Source organism: Pipistrellus kuhlii, unplaced genomic scaffold (genome assembly GCF_014108245.1).
Source record: "Pipistrellus kuhlii isolate mPipKuh1 unplaced genomic scaffold, mPipKuh1.p scaffold_m20_p_26, whole genome shotgun sequence".
In the NCBI taxonomy this organism is placed as follows: domain Eukaryota; kingdom Metazoa; phylum Chordata; class Mammalia; order Chiroptera; family Vespertilionidae; genus Pipistrellus; species Pipistrellus kuhlii.
The window spans coordinates 5,379,070-5,397,880 of record NW_023425525.1 but is presented as its reverse complement, the minus strand read 5'-3'; positions in this window follow the sequence as shown (position 1 = coordinate 5,397,880).

The window sequence follows — 18,811 nt, the reverse complement described above, 5'->3', positions numbered from 1 at the left end:
TATAATAGCTAAAATTTGAGACTAGTGTAAATGTGTGTAAATAAGAAATTGGTTAAAGAAGTCAGATGCCAGCCATATGCTGCCCTGAAAAATCACATTTTTAGAACAGATTTTACTAGTAAAGGTATGCCACTAGTAAAGGTATGAGAGAAATGTTTATGATCAATTATTAAGTGACAAAAGCAAAGGATAAAGTGTGAGTCCTTAATATAAGAACTATTTAGATGTGTATTTTTCCTTTCCCAAAAATATAGTTTTTAAGATTTTTTAATCTCATTTTTGGCTTGTAATTTTTCTTTTATTGTGGATCGACCACATAGTCTCCATGTTATTGGTTCTTTGGAATGTATTGATATTTTCTTCTGACTTGGTATAGGCCTGAGGGGCAGCTAGTTTTTATGCTGGCAAATGGGCTGGATGTTCAGTTCATGTGACAGCTCACAATGAATGCCCACACGCGTCATTGGGCTTGGCATCCCAGTTGTTCTCAGATATCTCCCAAACCAAGGTGTGTAGTATTAATATTTGTGCTAGATTTGTCTGGATTTTGTAAAGGACATGTCTTTGGCCAGTTCTAGTATGCAGGCTAATGGCTTAGACTCTGGATTGACCATTTTGGTTTCTGGGTTTGACATTTTTATAATTTCAAGATTAATCAATAAATATTGGTTGGCCTTGGCTATAGATCAAGGTCTTTCCAATTCAACACTATTAACATTTGAGCCCGATAACTTTTGCTTGTTGTGGGGTGTTGCTGCCTGGGCATTGAAGAATGTTTGGAGCATCCTTGACCTCTACCTACCAGATGACAATAGCAAAGCCCTCCTCACAGTTGTGACGATTAAAACATATCCAGACATTGCCCGATGTCCCCTCGGGCACAAAATCAGCCTTAGTTGAGAGACAGCACTATAGAGAAATGGCAAGTTCCCCTTTAAAACTAGTGACTGACTGTGAGTTTTACCGAGTCGGTAAGCATAGGCACTGAGTCTTCAATGCCTACCAGGCACTGTGCTTTCCCAGAGCGGTTTTATGTGCATGGAGAAGTGACAGAGCCTACCCTCATGAAGCCATCTATGGAACATGCTGACACAGTACCAGGCTCCAATCTGTATTTTGGAGACACTCATTGGAGGTCTTAGAAGGATGTGTGCACAAGAGGCAAAGACTGTTGGGGCAGAGGTGTCACTCAACAGATTGTAGCTTTTACTATTATCATTACGCACACTGAGCTCATGCCTAGAGAGAAGGGCCCATTAACCAGCTTGACTGGTCTCCCTCCTCAGCTCATGATACACGCCATACCCCTACATTTTTCTGAAATGTTTTTTTTTTTTTAATCAAAACAACCTCAATTGTGTCCGTGAACAAACAAATAAGCAAACTAGCGAGTTAAAGGAAATAATGTGAGTCAAGCAAGCGTCTGGTCAATAGTTAAAATTCATGCTCCAAGGCCTCTGGGAGTGGGGGGAGAACAGTGATCCCTGCCACAGCTTGTGGCCCAGGCACGCTATGTATGTCTTGGGTGGCGCGCGGATTCCACGGCTGGAGGAATGAATGGCTGTGAGGAGATTTCCTCAGCCTGCTTCGTTATCTGTTTTAAACTCTCGGGGCTCCATCTGGGCCAACAGGAAGCCTGCTTTTGATTTAAATGTGCTCTGAACAAGCTCCTTCTATGGCTTTCCAAGAATTAATTACAGAGCTTAGTAAAGGCGCCTGCCGCAAAGTCCCAAGGATGGCTTTATGAGCAATTACAGCAGCCGCACTGATGCCAGCAGAATGAGAATTTCCTTGGAGAACTGCTTGGCACGAGAGGACTGGCCTATGGAAGCAGGCACGGAGGGCTCCCATCTATAGCTCACGGGGGATGTGGAGTTACAAAGCAAGGAGAGTCAGGTTTGCTCACACATCTGGGTGACCAGGCAATCGTAGACCTCGCCTTGTGTCATTTGACCAGAGGGAGGTAGAGAAAGAGGGAAGGAGAGGAAGATTTTGATACGTAGCAATTGGAGCCCCGGAGAAGGAAGGAAACACCCAAGTGCTTGTTGGGAGGGTGCAGAGCCAAAGCTTGCTGGAATCTGGATGCATGGCTGTACAGAATGGAACCCTGCACACTTCACTGCTTGATCCATCCTGGGCCTCTGAACCACGGCAGCAATGGAGCAAGTTCCTGAAGGCATGTTTACTGTAAGAGGGCAAATCAAATAGTGTTGCGTTCCTTGCTAAAAAGTTTCAGTTGGCACAGTTGGCGTGGCTCAGTGGTTGAGCATCAACCTATGAACCAGGAGGTCATGATTCAATTCCCAGTCAGGGCACATTCCTGGGTTGTGGGCTCAAATCCCAGTAGTGGCCTTGTAGGAGGCAGCCAATCAATGATACTCTCTCATTATTGATGCTTCTATCTTTCTCTCCCTTTCCCTTCCTCTTTGAAATCAATTAAAAAAAATATATATATATATATACATACATACACACACACACACACATTTTTAAAAATTTCAGTTGGTTGTGTCGACAGCATGAGATAATAGGATGCAGAGGTGAGGTAAGTGGGAAACCGACTGAGAAAAGGTGGCTCTTTGGCTGAGAAGGGTTTCGGGAACTTCCTGGGACAGGTACCAGCTGCTTCTTACAGGGAGGGCTCCCTTCTCGCTTGCGCAGGGATGGAGCTGAAATGGCTCTCCAAGGCTGCTCAGTGAGCCAATAAAGTAATGAATGATCGGCCCTGCTACCTTCACCAGCCTACTGTTCTGAAGTGCTAGTGTAGTGGGAAGTCCTCCACCTCCCATTCATGATGGTAGTGATGGTTGATGCCAAAGGGGTAGACATTTCAATATAACTATCTGCCAGTGTAATAGAGGTTTCATGTGACTTAATTAGGTGTCTCTCGCTGAGGATCTGTCCCCTCTCTCCTGTGTCAGGGCTGTCAGATGGTAGGCCAGCTCTGCAGACATGAACCTTGGTCTCCTGGTGACACTAATTAAAGAGTGTGGCCTCTGGAAGCCAACTGCACTTTCTGGGTCTGTCTGGTGCCAACATTTTTATGCACACAAGAAGTGCCAGGCTTGTTCCTTGCCTGCACATCTGTGAATATTCTGTACAAAGGCCTGGGAACCTGGGCCAAAAGCTCAATTACCATAATTGAGAAAAAATGAATGTAAAAATTAAATTTGCTTCCCTAATTTTCAAGCAACCCTTTTGCTCTTAATCATTCCTCCCTGTTCTTACCAATTTGGGGAAATGAAACTCTCCAGTTGAATGGGTGGGTAATTCTCACCAACTTTGACCAGACAGCTCAAGCCTCTTAGTGGCCTCAGTGGCCGGTCTCATGGCTTTCATATTAGCTGCCTCCCATATCCATGTCTCTATCCCCGACCTTCTTCCCAAGTCAGGTTCGCATCTCTAGCATGACCACCCCTCAACTCCTGAATTCACTCCTGCACATCAGAGCCACCCACAGTTGCCCCAGCCCGGGAAATGGCAACCTCAGCCCTCTAGCTGCTCAGGCAAAACACCTTGTCATCATCCTGGACTCTTCCCTTTTCTTCATCCCCTCCCCACACCATCCAGTCTGCCAGGACCACTTTTGGCTCTTTCTTCAAAATACATCCAACATCCAGCCATTTCTCTGCTACTGCTTTGGTCTGTGTCACCTTTATCTATCACCTGGATTACTTCAGTTAGTGAAGATTCTGGACTCAGTTGCAATGTGTATGTGTCTGGCGGGGGAATGGGAAGGTTTCCCCATATATCCAACAAGCAACTGTTAGACCAGCTGAGTGCTTCACAATTGCTGATGAATGCCCTGCCTAAGAAAAAAGTGTTATAGGAGTTTATTTGAGCCAAATTGATGACAACAGTGGGGAAGCAAAATGTCAACAGATTGAGGAAATGCTCCAGAAAATGGCAGTTTTGCAGCTAATTTTACATGTTAGAATCAAAGGAGGAGACATAAAGAGGGTTACATGAAACCCATTGGTGGCCTGTGAAGGGGGCAGGAGAAAGCAAAGCGGGGAAATCTCTGAGGTTGGATAAAAAGTGGAATGGAGCCAAAACCGGTTTGGCTCAGTGGTAGAGCGTAGGTCTGCGGACTGAAAGGTCCCAGGTTCGATTCCGCTCAAGGGCATGTACATTGGTTGCGGGCACATCCCCGGTAGGGGGTGTGCAAGAGGCAGCTGGTCGATATTTCTCTCTCATCGACGTTTCTAGCTCTCTATCCCTCTCTCCTCCTCTCTGTAAAAAAATCAATAAAATATATTTAAAAGAATGCATACAAAAGTTAAATTTAAAAAATAAAAATAAATAAATAATAAAAATAAATAAAAACATTACTTAAAGAAAAAGTGGAATGGAGAGCACATACATCTCTTACATTGATGGGTACAAGATAGTTACTAAACATCACAGTGCATAGAGACCGCACGATGGGATGTCGGGAGCAAGATAACAGTGTGGTCTAGTGCGCTGGTGCCTGCGGTGCCCTCGAGGGGTCTGGGAAAGAAGATTACTCTGACATTTCAAAGGCACGTTATCTTAGATGCACAAAGACATTATACAAGAAAGTTACGTACCCAGCACATGACTCCCCGCCACGACCCACTTCTGGCTAGGACTTTCTACAGTCAGACCTCCCTGTGTGGTAACTGGTTTGTAAGACCCACCATGCGAGCCTTTCCTGACCTTGTCAGGTTTAGAATGTGGCCTCTTCCTTTGTCCACACAGTTCAACTCAGTTCTACCCGGAGATGGCATCAGATTCCACAGGGGAAGGGCTGTCCCCACTCCCCAACCTTGGAGGCCAGGTGGTCCCCTGTGCTCTGACTGACCCATGGATCTGGGGTTCCAGAGACCCCCCCTCCTCCCTGGGAAGGTTAATTTGTGAGAGCAGCTCACAGAACTCAGGGAAACTCTTTCCTCACCTGGTCACTAGTTTATCCTAAAAGGACGTACCTCAGGGACGGCCAGATGGAAGAGATGCTTAACTGAGGCATGAGAAGGGGCCCACAGCTCCCATGTACCAACCCAGAAGCTCTCCCAACCCCTCCTTTTAGATTTTTACGGAGGCTTCATCACGATTAACTAAATCATTGGCTATTGTGATGCACTCAACCTCCAACCCTCTCCCCTCCCCAGAGCTGGGGTTGAGGGGGCTGGTTAGGGGAGTCAGACAGGAAGTTCCACGCCTTTAACCACCGGTTGGTTCCTCTGGAGTCCCATCCTCAGGTGATCTGAGGGCATCCCAAAGGTCACCTCAGTAACGTGACAAACCTTTAGTCCCTGTCATGATTTAGGAAATATTAGGGGTTTTAGGAACTCTGTGCCAGCAAGAAGTTGAAGACCAAATATATATTTCTTTCTTTCTTTTTTTTTTTTTAATCACAGCATCACTACTAGATACTTTAATAATTCCTGGTGGGTCTTCCTGCCACTGTGTCTGTTCTGAACACAGCCACCAGTGGTTCCTTTAAAGCCTAAATCTCATCATTTCCCTCCTCCACCTACAACCCCCCAGGAACGTCCCGTTTCACTTAGAGTGAAGCCAGGCCCTTAGGGTGGATTGCATGATCCACGGCCTCCACTCTTTATCTCGCTGACCTTTTTCCTTCCCTTTTTCTCCTCGCTCCCTCTGCTTCCGCAACACAGGCTGGCTTATGGCCCCTGCCTCATGGCCTGGTAGGATTGTTCCCTCTGCTGGAATGTTCTCCCTCAGCCATTCACAAGGCGAACTGCCTTGCCTTCAAAGAAGCTCAAATATTCACCCTGAGGCCTGCTCTGGCAACCCTATTTACAATTGCAGTCTGCCCCACTTTCTGTCCAAACTCCAGACTCCCCTGTGGGAGCAGCTAGACTGGGTTTAGATCAAGATCTGCTCCTTACCAGCCTCACGACTTAGGGGTCAGTTATTTGCATTTGCTGAGCATCCCTTCGTCTTCCGTAAAATGGGATAAATACTTCCTGCCTATAGGATTACCCCACGGAGTCTATGAGGTCAGCTTCATTGCACGGTGCCAAATCTGGTCCAAAGTAAGCATTCAGTACAGGCTAGCTCCTGTGAGAGGACTCATGGGAAGGCGAGGGGCACGCCTGGCATTTGAGAATTAGAATGACTCAGAGGAGGGAGCATCTATGTGAACACAGTTTTCGATGTTTGCAGACAAACACAGATTTTCTCAAACTCATGACAGATATAGAAAATAACATATAATTTTTATAATTACATTTATATAGGATGTCCTGCCTTTTCCCTCTCACTTTTTACTCTTTGGTTGTAATAATTGCAGACAAGAATGTGACCTGTGCTCTGACTGACCTATATTCAGTCAAGTATTCCATCATGGGTGGGTATACTTGACTGAATGCTCTCTTTCCTGCTATAGAGAACAATGTGACTACTTGCATTAGAAAGTAAATGACTTTCCCTTGAGATTCTGACCTGGGCTCAGTATAATATAAGCCTATGTTTTCTAAATCCAAGTAAGTTGTTGTTGTTGTTGTTGTTGTTTTTAAATAATACAAAAGAGGAGGAAGAAAGGGAAAAGAAAGCTCAACATTTCTTTCACTTTTCCTGAGTACTTTGTGTCCAAAGCAGGATTCACGAACAAAGCTGATGGCCTTCATTCTTGGCATTGGCGGTCTGCTCTCTCTATGCAGGCTGTCATCAGCTTCCTCTGTGAGGTTTGAGTCTTGCACATGTTTAATGAGATGCAACTTTTGGAGATGAAGGAAGAAGGATTAAATCATCCACACTCCAAAAAACCCAAAAGATCTTTATTTCAGCCATCTACCAGGCCTTGCCATCTAGAGTATTCAGTGCTATAACTCCAATGAGAACATTTCACCTAAAAGTACAGCGCCCCTCGCTGCCCATGATATCATTAAAGGAAATCATTAAGCATTTATGCAGCACTTTGTGCCAGGAAAGTGCTTTACGGTTATTTTTATTGCTCACCAAAACCCTCTGAGGCAGGTCCTTCCTTCCCTACATCTTAAAACCAAGGCAGAGAGAAGAGGTTCAATTACGTAGGGTCTTAGAAAGAATAAGCGACTGGATCAGAATGAGACCTCTGAGTGCCCAAGTCAGCTGTTTTATTTAACCCACTGACCCACTGACCCACTAGGTTTGAAGTTTATGCCCTGTCGTGGGAGTTAGCTGACGTGGGGTTGACTCCTTTTGCTTTAATACCTAGGTCATTGATGGTGTAGACCCAGTACAAGAACTACACCATTTGCAATCACTTCCTTTTATTGCGTCCTGATAAATTTTTAAAAGTCGGTGTATTTTCAAAGATAGTCTTTGTTATGCGAAGATAATAAGTAAACACTGGAGCCTCTCTGACTTAGCCCTCATTCTGAGTTTTGCATTTCGTGTTGGAAGGCACTCCTCCATCCTAGTGACTCAGGGGTCCAGGTTTCCAAGGTAACTGAAGGAGGAGGTAGGCAAGTGGGGACACTTTCCCGTTGTTAAGTACTCTGAACCAAAGTGATGCCCAGCCCATCAGCCCTCCTGCTCATTCATCGTCTTTGGCTCCGGACTAACTGCAATGGAGGCTGGAAATGTTGGTGAGCGTGTGGGCCTTTCGGAGCGCACCGCTGCCTCTTCCGTAGGCTGGTTTGGGCTTGATTTTAATTGTCTCTTTTAAACTCTTAATTGAAATAGGTGACATGATACCCCTTGTAATCCCTCTTGTATGGCCTCCCTTACGCTTTATTATTTTCAAAGTCCTTTCACAGATTCCATCTCACTTGATTGCAGCAGAATGAGAATGTCTGGTAGACAAGGGGACTGCTGTATTTCCTTCCCATTTTCTCAGGTTCAACAGCTGTGATACCTGGGAAGCCAGGTCTACAGCTTGGGAGGGTTTATCCTGTTAGCACAACCCCTGGGGCTGGTCTGTCACCCAGGGTCACAGTCAGGAGCAGTATTTATTTCACGACTGGAGCGAAATCTCGGTAGGCTGCTACTTTGTCTTTTGTTCAGTATCAGTGATGTCAGCAATAGACTCGGCTTCCTCCTGTGTGTGTTTGTGGAACCTGAGAAGGTTGGAGGGCAGATTTGAAGGACATGGGTAGAATGGGAGTGTGGACTGAGTCTGGGAGCCAGGGCAGAACTATTCTGCTCCCCAAACTGTGGAAAGCCCGGTTTGGGGAGCTGTGCACAGCCTTATCTGGGATCTTTGTTTCAGTAGTTTATATATATATATATATATATATATATATATATATATATATATATATATATATAGCTGAGATGATTCTAAAATTAAAATGGCACTAAAATAAAAATGAAATGTAAAATGGGTTGGGAAAACAGGAGTAGCTGAAAGTTCTGGATGGTGGAGTGATTTGCTTCGGTGGTGGCGAGGGCAAACTCAGATTTCAGCTTTGACTCCTAATGTATTGTCTTGAAACACGGGCCTCTAGTCTATAATAATAAAAGCGTAATGTGCTAATTAGACCAGATGTCCTTTCTTCCGGACAAAGCTGCAGCAGGCAGGGGCCACGGCAGAGGTGTCAGAGGCCCCAGCCAAGGCCACGGTGGGCGGGGGCTAGGGCCAAGGCCCTTGCACAATTGTCATGCATCGGGCCTCTAGTAAAGAAATAAAATTCTTTTTTATTTCTCCTCAGGCAACTGGTAGGGTTCAGGGAACCTTTCTAGCTACCGAGAGCGCCCACTTTGTAGTGGGAAAAGGTGGCCTAGGCCTAGTGTCAGCTCTGATGGAGTACATAGATTGCAGCCATGTATGTCTACAATTGGGGCATTAGGTCCTGGGCCCTGACCCAAGACAACTTTCCTCAGACTTTACAACACAATTACAGAAAGAGCACTTGGCAGCTGTCCCGAGAAGTTCTGAGAAAGAGTGCCACAACCCAAACTAGAATTGCCTCCGAAAATTAGGTCAAAGTTGTCAGCATTGGTTGAGGACCTAGTGGCTAAAGTCAGAGTCCTGGGCGACAAACCCATACACAGATTCATTAGTGGCCTTCTTCAGAAACCCATCCATGGGGTTCCCTGAGCCCTACCAGTTGCCTGAGGAGATGTAAAGAATTTTATTTCTTTACTAGAGGCCCGATGCATGAAATTCGTGCAAGGGCCTTGGCCTCGGCCCCCGCCGTCCACAGCCTTGGCCAAGGGCCTCTGCCACCTCTGCCATGGCCCCCTCCTGCTTCAGCTTTGTCTGGAAGGAAGGCTATCCAGTCTAATTAGCATATTATGCTTTTTGTTATTATTATAGACTAGAGGCCCAGTGAACGAAATTCATGCATGGGGGCATAGGGGGTGTGTCCCTCAGCCCAGTCTGCACCATCTCCAATCTGGGACCCCTCAGGGAATGTCCCACTGCTGGTTTAGGCCTGAACCAGCAGTCAAACATCCCTCTTGCAATCCAGGACCACTGGCTCCTAACCACTCACCTTCCTTCCTAATGCCTCCAACTGCCCTCCCCTGCTGGCCTGGTTGCCCCCAACTGCCCTTCCCTGCTGGCCTGATCACTCCTAATCCCTACCAGCCTGATTTCACCCCTACCTACTCTCCCCTGCTGGCCTGATTGCCCCTAACTGCCTCTGCCTTAGTTCCCACCACCATGGCTTTGTCTAGAAGGAAACCAGACATCTGGAAGATGGCTGGTTGACCTGGTCTAATTAGCATATTACCCTTTTATTAGTATAGATTATCGTAGCGATTCCTTAGTCCAGCATAGAAAGTCTTTCTCTTTTATAGAAAGCTCTGCTTTTGAAGCCAGTGTTTCCTTTATAGAACACAGAGCTCCATCTCCATGTGCTGCCAAAGGCTCATGCTGCTCCTTAACCTCTACTCTGTCCTTTGACATAAATAATTTGGGTAGCTTTTTATTTCTTGCAATCACATATGCCCTACCTGAGCCTCTGGAAATTGGAATGAATCTAGAGTTGGCACTAAAAAAAACCCAAACAAACAAACAAACAAACAAAAAACCCCCACATAATCAAGATTCACCTCTCAAAATGAGAATATGACATTGATGACCTCAGAACACTAATATTTCTTGAGGAATCATAATGATTATACCAAAACACAGCCACTTCTTTGGGCTTGATTCTAAAATTAAAAAAACAAACCAGTGACATTTAATCAGAAAAGGGGTATATATTTAGCAAGGAGGGTGGAGGGTGAGGGAAAAACGAGGAAAGAACACAACTGCCCATAATAGCCTTTGCCTCTGGGTTGTGAGCTATTCTTATCCCGTCAGCACGGATTAATGAGGGAAGAGTCCCCAGAAGAAATGTGGCTGGAGGCCCCGATCTGCCCTCCAGCCCCCTCACACCGAGGGGACGAGGTCTAGAGAAAGTTTCCCCAGTGGGAGAACTGGGAAAGTGACTCCTTGGCCCCGGGTAAAACTTTCTCTTTTTCAGCCTCAGGGGCAAGTTAATTTAGCGCCAAGGAGGTGCACAGAGCTGCAAATGGGGAGGAAGAATCTCTCTCCCGGTTTACAGTGTGGATGGGGAGGAGATAGTTGTGCCTTAGAAGTGACCAAAGGGCCTTGCAGCGCAGGGTGCCCAGAGCAGGCCTGTGGGTTCACAGGTGAGAATCCCGGGAAAGGAGAGCCCGCTGCTCTCCTTTCGAGTCTCTGGGAGAGACTTCAGGAGAAAGTAATCCGGGCAAACCTTCAAGGAGATACAGCTACAATGGGGAGAAGAGGGAAAGAATACGGATGGAGGATCCTGTGTTGAAATGACTGGAATGGAGCTGCCCGACTGGAGGGAAAGCTTTGTGTTGGGTTATGGTGGTTAAAATGGAAAGATTTCATGAGTTGATGCCACTTCCATCTAAATCTCAATTACACCCAAGTCTAACTCCCATGGAAATATTAACTATTGGGTTAGTCTGCTTAATCCAAGAAAATATTCAACTTTATTTCAGGCATTATAGTTAGGCTCATCTGGGATTTCAGGCACTGGTGTGTGTGTGTGTGTGTGTGTGTGTGTGTGTGTGTGTGAATTCAGAAAGAGATGTGAGGAAATATGCTAATAAGAAAATCACCTATTTTTATTTTTATTTATTTTTAAAAATCTATATTTTATTGATTTTTTTTTTTTTTTACCAAGAGGAAGGGAGAGGATAGAGAGTTATAAACATCGACGAGAGAGAAACATCGATCAGCTGCCTCCTGCACACCTTCTACTGGGGATGTGCCCGCAAGCAAGGTACATGTCCTTGACCGGAATCGAACGTGGGACCCTTCAATCTGCAGGCTGATGCTCTATCCACTGAGCCAAACCAATTAGGACAAATCAACTATTTTTAAAGAAAATCTTAAAACAATGTTTCTATAACATTTCATTTGTTTTGAATAATTTGAATAATCAAGATTCCTAATTTTTCTTGGGTGCTAGTCACAATGTGTAGGCACCTTGCAGTGGTAAGAACACCTTACATTTTACACTTACAAAGCATTTTCACTGTTTCATTTGGGCAGTCAATATTGTGCCAAATCCTCATCTTTGTCACTAAGGGTTTTCTGAAAAGTCACAGGATTGAGCAATGGCAGTCCAAATTTAAGCCCAGGTCCCTTGACTCCCAGTCTTCAACCTTCCCCACCACTGGGCCACACCACTTATTTCCACAGTAGAAGTATCTATTGTATTGGCCAAGACTAAAATACACTCCTGTGTTTTTTCTCCTGTATCTAACGGGCATCTTGGCCACTGCTGGTGGGACTATAAGTTGATAAGCATCCTTAGGAAAAAGCTGTCTGGGAAAATATATTAATTGTAACACTGTTCCTACACTTTATTTTATTTATTTATTTATTTATTTATTTATTTATTTATTTAAAAATATATTTTATTGATTTTGTACAGAGAGGAAGGGAGAGAGATAGAGAGCTAGAAACATCGATGAGAGAGAGTCATCGATCAGCTGCCTCCTGCACACCCCCTACTGGGGATATGCCCGCAACCAAGGTACACGCCCTTGACCGGAATCGAACCCGGGACCCTTCAGTCCCCAAGCCGACGCTCTATCCATTGAGCCAAACCGGTCTCGGCTGTTCCTACACTTTAACCCAATAATTCCACTTCTAGGAATCTACCCTGGGTAATTAATGAGAGATCTGACCAAAGGCTTACATGGAAGTATGTTTACTGTAATGATACCTTTAATATCAACAATAGGAGATTAATTAAGAACATTACAGACATTCTTGAAGTCATTAAAAAATCTCATTTTTGAAGACTAGTCATAATAAATAGATATTGAGAAGATACTTATGATATAAGGTCAAATGAAAAAAAGTCATCATCCAGACAGTTCAGCTAGCAGAAAAGAAAAATATACCAAAATGTTAACAATCTTAACTACAGGTGATGAGATTACAAATAATATTTTTTATTTATATTCATTTCCTGTGTTTCCTATAAAGAGAATGTAATGACTTTATAAGTAGAAAAAGATTCATATTAAAAATTTTTTTAAATGGGCCCTAACTGGTTTGGCTCAGTGGATAGAGTGTCGGCCTGCGGACTGAAAGGTCCCAGGTTCGATTCCGGTCAAGGGCATGTACCTTGGTTGCAGGCACATTCTCAGTAGGAGTTGTGTAGGAGGCAGCTGATCAACGTTTCTCTCTCATTGATGTTTCTAACTCTCTATCCCTCTCCCTTCCTCTCTGTAAAAAATCAAGTAAAAAAAAATTTACCATATATATAGATATTATATGGTAAAAACAGTTGGTTAGAGTAAACACTAAAAAGAAGAGTGATTAAGGCATTTCAAATCATCTTTTACCCAGACTTGTTTATTATGTACTACTAGAGGCCTAGTGCACGGAATCATGCATGGGTAGAGTCCCTAGGTCTAGTCTGTGAGATCAGGGCCACCTTCCACCCGCTCACCAGTCCCCAGTCCTGCCCCGCCATCACTCACCCCAGTTCCCCGTGGGTCCCTGTTCGCCATCCAGGGATCAGAACCTGCAGACTGGGGTCAGGGATCAAGAGATTTGCCTTCTGTCCACTTGCCAGGCTCCTGTCTTACCCCATTGCCACCCACCCCAGTTCCCTGTGGTTCCCTGTACACCATGATTGGAGCCTATGGGCCAGGGGGAGGGACCAAGAGGTCTGCCTTCCTCCTCCTTGCCAGTCCCCTGTCCCGGCCTGCCACCACCCACCCTGGTCCCCCGTGGTTCCCCGTTTTCCATCCAGTGATTGGAGTCTGTGGGCTGGGGGGAGAGACTGAGAGGTGGTCAATGCATCTCATAGCAACCGTTCTATTGGTCATTCTGGTCATTATGCCAAATGGTCACTGGCCTTTTATTATAAAGGCGATGTCTTGTGTTCAGAAAACAAACAAATAAATGTAATGCTAAGTTATGTTTCCAAAGAGAAGGTTAAGGATTTATGATATAACTTGAAAAGCACAATTGCAATAGCATGTGTGACAAATGCTAGAAAAGTTTGGCTCTCGATAGGTGACTCACTTCCATGATCTGAGCAAGTTTTAGTAACCACGTCAGAGCTGGGCTCCAGGAAGGCTTGCTACAGAAGTTCTCAAAAGCGTCTCCACCAGGTACTACTTGGCTGCTTCCTTCACTGTCTTTGGCCCTGGTTTGCTCTGCTCTGCAAAGAGGAACCGGCTCATCAGAGGGCCGCAGACACACAAGCAAACACTCAGCTTGGAACTTTCTAGGGGGGGAGAGAGAAGCCCAGAGCTGGTGGGGGAAAGCAGCTGAAGGCTTCAGGGTTAACATGTTGCTTTTCAAGGCGACTTCAGTCCTTGGAGGGGGTCCAGGCCAAACTTGGAGCGTTCATCCACAGGAAAACAAACAGCTGGCTCGCTCTCTGTTTACGCGGCCTTTCTCAAGGTTGCAACATGCGTTTCCCAACTTCCCAAGCTGTGCGGGCCATGGAGGCATTTCAGAAGTTCAGGGCCTTTCCTCCAGTCTCCGTGACCCCCACACAGCCCCGTCACAGGCCTGGCCCCCTGGGGGGCTGCAGGAGACAGGGGTGCAGGGGGAGGGGCAAGAGCCAGAGAACCCAAATTCTCCACATGAGAGCTGCTGGGCTGCTTTGGCAAAAGCCCCCTTACTGCCATGAGAGACAAAGCCCAGAGACCTTTTCTTTGTGTTTATTTTTATTGATTTCAAAGAGGAAGGGAGAGGGAGAGAAAGAGATAGAAACATCAATGCTGAGAGAAAATCATTGGTTGGCTGCCTCCTGCACGCCCAACAACTGGGGATGGAGCCCAAAAACCAGGCACATGCCCTGACTGGGATTGAACCTTGACCTCCTGGTTTATAGGTGGATGCTCAACCACTGAGCCACACCGGCCGGGCAAGGCCTTTCCTTTGGAGGAATTGACAGCAGGCTTGCTGTGCATGGTCCCTGACGACGGAGTTGTGAGGGGGTGTCGTCCTGTAATGGGACTGGATCAGTTCTTCAGCACCGCTGGAACCTTTGTGTCTTTCCTCCCCACGTTTCCAATTAACAGGGGAGCGAATGCCGGGAAGCACCACATATAATCCAGGAGAGACTGTCAAGGCAACCCTATAAAAATTGAATTTGTGTCAGAAGTGGATTTAGAGTCTCTAGGTTAATATTATTTTTGCTCTTAGGTAATGAACTGACATTAATTTACTTGCACTATGTGGTTATGTTAATTTACTCCACGATAATCTTGCATTTTATAAATTAAAATTGGTAGCCGTACCTTCCCCTTATCGATCACGGCCGAATCGGCTTTCCCCTCAGCTGTGCTCGCCCAGGCAGCCGGAGGAGCACCACCCGTGACGAACCACCGGCTTGGGTATAGGTCTTCACGTGTAAGGACCTACACGCAGCTGTCCACGTGTGAATGGTTAAACATGATCAATTATTTGTTCAATAAGCAAGATAACCTCTTTTGTAAATGGAAATCTACAAGTAACATTGCATCAGCTTAAATCTTATATGTCAAAATGCCACAGTATGTAAAAACAAAATTGGCTCCTGCACTCAAAAGAAAGCTAGGGTATTTTTTTTTTTTTGACCTTCCTAAATATATGAGCTCTATCTGTGGCTCCATAAATTGCTTAAATCCTTTAATGATTCAAATGTACTGCTAATATTCCTGTACTCCCTGGAACTCTGGTTCTGGTTAATATTTTAAAAATTACTTTAATTAACCTTATTTCATCTTGGATAGTTATAGAACACGTTTCTATATTTTAAGTATGCATTAATTTGTTTCATCATTAACCTTGGACTTTACCAGTGGTAATTAGGGTAATTTGTAATGTGGGTTGAGTCGGGTGCTGATGCTTTTAAACAGTCCTGGTGCAGGTTCTGATTTTATTTGGCCAACAATTGTGAGGGATGGCCAAGCTGGGGTCGGTCAGCAACCTCCCACCCCCACCCCAGATCCTCCTCCTGAGGTCAGACAGGGAATCATTGGTTACAGACAAGAGGGGAAGGAGACTATCAGTGCCCAGCCCCCAGACAGTGCCTGCCATAATAATCAAATGCATTTTCATATGAATATGAAGAGCACGTATTATGTCCCTACTCTGCCCTTTCTTTGCCAGAGGGCCACATACTGCCATCAGCTGCAGCTGAGCCCTGGATTTTTACCCTCAATTTACCACAACTCTCAAAAACCCAGCTCTCAAGTCCCACCGGTTTTCCTAGAAACCCCAATGGTTTTTATGCAGCAAACCTCTGGCACGGGCACAGGGAAGCCATGGGGATGGAAGCGCCCAGTTCCCTGCCCTCAGGGGGTTTACGGAGGGGCAGAAGCTCAGGCACAGGACTCCCCACACAAGGCAGGCAGCGACAGGAGTGACGTGTGAGCGTGCACATCTCTTCCCCGAAAGTGGGAAGTGCCGTGGTAGACCAGAAGAGGGAGGGATTAGTTCCCGCATAGGAGACCCAGCTGGAATCAGCAAGGCTGCAAATGACATGCTTCTTTCTTGATTTGGCCTGGAGCCTGTGCGATTGAAGTTCTCACTCCCTCCTGTGTCTATATTGACATTATCTTCATTTGGAGCACATCCTGTTCAGGGGCAGAAAATGGTATCACCTGAACCACTCAGGCTATTCCTAGTCTCTGAAGAGTAATGTTTTATGGATGTCAAAGGGACATCATTAGAAGAATCAGTGCTTTCAAAGAGCAGAAGTCCTGCTATTAATTCTTCTGATGCCCAACAGCTTTAAGGTCTAGTCTCCCGTCAGCACTACTCTTGGTGGAAGATGCTTATATGCCCGGTGGGGTATCTGACTTTTATTCTCATCCCACTGGCAGACCGGGGAGGAGGCGGAGAGGACAGGGAGGTGATGACCTGCCAGGGCAGAGCCATTCGGAGACTCCGTCCTTCTGATGGTGTGCCTTCTATCTCCCCCTAATGCTGCTGAGAGGGGTGCTCTGATGGTAGCTGCCCAGCAGAGGAGAGGAAAGGTGTCTGTGAAAAGGAAAACTGGGTAGGTAAGAGTTGGGGCCGAGTCCTTGCGGGTCCAGGCAGTTTTGCTTCCACCTCTAACTCTGAGCTGCGGGGAGGGGCTGCAGCGGGAGAGAGAGGGCTACCACAGAATTGCAAAACTTTTTCAGATCAAGGTCACTTGGTTCAATGCTCTCCTCTTGACCAGGAAGATTGGGGCAAGTTCACTATTGCAGAATTAGAGCAAGACCCCAGGGCCCCTGGGTGGGCGGGCAGAAGCCTTCATGGATGCCGTAATCGTTCGTCCCTTGTGTATTATTGGTTGAAGGCTAAGTATTTACTAAACACTCCAAGTCACAGTGGCTTAACATACAGAAGTTACATCTTGCTCACGGAAGCATTAAATGTCAGTATTGGTCCGGCACCTTCCTGCAGTAATTCAGGGACACAGCGGCTTTTGTCCTGTGGCTTTTCCATCCCCCAAGCTCTCGAGGTCAGTTGTTGGACTAAGACAGGCAGAGAGGGGAAGTGGGTTATCTGACTTCTAGTCACATTCCACTGGCAGGAAGCTCCTCAAAAGGCCACACCTCACTGCAAGGAAGGCTGGGAAATGTAGTCCAGCTATGTGCCCAAGAAGAAAATGGATGGGTTTAGGCAAGCACACAGCAGTCATTTTCAGTCTTAGGGAATTTTATACAGGGTGGGACAGATATAGGTTTATGGTTGTGAGCACATGAAACACAGATCATCCTTGTATTATTATTTATTGACGATTGTATTATTTATTATGATTGTTAACCTACCTTTTGCCCACCCCCTGTACTCAGTCGCAGAGGGCACATGATTTTTGCAAACCTGGGTTTGGATACTGGTTGTGTGACCTTGGGCAGGGAATTAACCTCTTCTAGCCTCGGCTTGCTCAGCTTGGAATGGGGATGGCTTGGGGATGGGCTGGGGTGGGGTTCCCTGTGAACATTGAATGAGATAATGGATGTGAAGTAACTATGTCACAGTACAGTCTCACCTTATTTTTACAAACCATTGGGACTAGATGGAGGGGTGTGGGATAATGGAAACCCACCGACTGTGTGTATCCCAGTTTGACCAGCCCTGGGTGCCAGGCCTGCCCAGCAGGGTCAGCTGAGTTCCTGAGAAAATATCCCATTGGATGCCAGAGTGGTGGCGTGTTCCTCCACCTCTTGCTAAATTCTAATCAGCATAGGACTTTGAAAGGGAAAAAAACAAACACCAACCCCCCACAAGCATCTGTTTTATGTGATGAATAAAAATCCAGTCTCTTAGCACACTGTTCCAGCAGGAGGGCGGTAAGCCTCTGTGCTCAGCCTGAGGCTGTTCACAGCAAGAAAGCGGCGAGTTTTACTGTTTTTCTGTGAGAAAATGTGTATTTCTGGAGAGCAGAGGGAAGGGAACGAATCTAAACAGACGTGTCACCTGCCACACGCAGATGCTGATGCTGTAAGAGGAAAGCTGGCCCACAGGAGTGGAAGGAACCTTCTCCCCACGTGGCCCCGCCTCACGGCTCATCTGGGGCCGGCACATGGAGGCTGCCATCAGAATTTGCTGAAATTGACTTAATCAGTGAACAGAGATTGTTACAGAGGTAATAATGATGAAAACATCCTTTTGCCTGAGACAATAAAGTTTTTTTCTTTTTGATGGGAAACCTCTGCATTTTAGTTAAGGCTTCCCTGAATGGTTTCTTCAATTGTAAAGCTAACAATCACACACACACACACACACACACACACACACACACACACCATACCCTTGCACCCCAGAGCAGCATTATTGCTGGGAGGGAGCAGGAAGAACAGCCTGGTTGTGTCTCCCTGTTCAGAGCATTGTCCTTTAACATAACCTTCCCTGCATGGCCAGCTGAGAGGAGTGGTGAGAGCAGGTTGAAAGCAATAAATAAAACCATGTCCGGGACTCAGAAGGTTAACAGTTTTTTTCAAGAAATTCTTTCCCCCAAATCCAAGGCTAAAATGGCGCCTGGAATCACAAACGTGGTCCTGTAGTGCCCCCTGGTGCCTCGTCCTTGGAATGGTCAAAGCCTGAAATGACGCCGGGCTCTGCTCATTAGCATGAATCTGATTTATTCATGAGTCTGGGGGCAGGCTTACTCCGAGGGGGAGGAGAGGATGAAGGTCTTTCTTTCAGACCCCTTTCCAATGGGCTGCCACCACAATGTCCAAAGAATCAGTACAGGAACCCGGGTAGAAGGTTTAAAAACGGAAAAAAGCTCTCCCACCTCCAAACCAGGACTGGCTTTTGTTCCAGAAGGCAGATTGTTAAGCAGTTCCTCTTCCCCATTAAGAGGTTCTTTGTAAATCAGTCGGGCAGAAGACAGTTTTTTAATTTCAGAGATCAATTATCACATGCAATCATTGAGCCATTCTTTCATTTATTTAA